General features: G+C 32.2%; 1 protein-coding gene across 1 annotated transcript in view; it reads right to left on the bottom strand.

Moving 5' to 3' along the window:
• The window catches only part of pik3c2g (phosphatidylinositol-4-phosphate 3-kinase catalytic subunit type 2 gamma), a 48,173-nt gene that overhangs the window by 13,045 nt on the left and 33,997 nt on the right, over positions 1-1,131 (bottom strand). The gene's annotated exons all lie outside the window — the stretch shown is intronic.

The following is a 1,131-nucleotide window of genomic DNA, read 5'->3' as shown; positions in this document are numbered from 1 at the left end:
GGGTTCAAAAAATGCAAAATATTTTGTATTTTGTCACTAATATTTCAGGCAGGGTCAAAGCTACAATGCTGCTGACACCAGAAAACCATTCTATGACATCTTACCTTTACAGACGTACCAAAAGTTTCTTCTTAAATCTAATAGCTGTGAGGGTATAAGTTATTTACTTTTGTGTGTTTTTGTCAGGCAGAAATTTATTTATACCCCCTTAGGGTGTAAGAGGTTAAAATAAGATAATTAGATAATATGAACTTGAAATAAGACAATGCAATTGTTTTTTCTTATTTTAAATGTAAATTGTCTTGTTCCATTGGCAAATTCTCTCACTTTCGTCCTCAATTGGAGAAGAAATGCACTTACTTTAAGAAATAATTACTTACTTAGATTTCCATTTTTTTGCAGTGTGTAAATTCTGTTATCAAATTAATATAAAGGAAACAGTTTAGAAATGACCAAAGATAATAATTTTTATCTATTCTCCCATTTTGCAGGATCTGTTAGTTCAATCTCTAACGTTCTGCTTTTTCTCATAGTAGCTTCTAGGGCTGGGTATTTTCGTCAAAGTCCTGAGTCGATTCGATTTTGATTTATACAGTTCTAAATCGATTAATTTCGATTTGATCTGTTTTTGCAATAATGAAAGCGGTTCAACTGTTTGAAAATACTCCTGTATTTTATTTTTTCCTGTCATATTAAACACAAAGTGCAAACTTGTAAATCAGACAGTTTAAACTTGAAATGTGAACAAAACTTGTTTGTGAAAAAGTGAAGTGTCACTCATCCAAGCAGACGTAGCACAGTGGGGACACAGCAGACATGCATGAGCTGCATTATCTTCACTGAACAAACCATATTTGCAAGGCTGTCTGTAACAACTACAGGGTGTTTGTTAATGTCTTCAGTCAACCTATTGGGTATATTTGCAGCTGTCTGGCTTGCAGTCATTGTTATACGGAAGAGGATTAGGGCAACTGAAAAAAAAAAAAAAAAGTTAACTGATTTTTTTTATTTTATTTCAGTATAGTATGTGAAAAAAGTCAGAATTATGACTTTAATCTCAGAATTCTGACTTTTTCTGAGAATTCTGACTTTTTTATTGTCAGAATTCAGTCAGAATTCTGAGATTCAAGT

The sequence above is a fragment of the Cyprinodon variegatus genome, unplaced genomic scaffold, assembly GCF_000732505.1.
Source record: "Cyprinodon variegatus isolate N-32 unplaced genomic scaffold, C_variegatus-1.0 Scaffold392, whole genome shotgun sequence".
Taxonomy (NCBI): domain Eukaryota; kingdom Metazoa; phylum Chordata; class Actinopteri; order Cyprinodontiformes; family Cyprinodontidae; genus Cyprinodon; species Cyprinodon variegatus.
The sequence above is the reverse complement of the archived record's forward strand: the minus strand, read 5'-3'. Positions and strand labels throughout refer to the sequence as shown.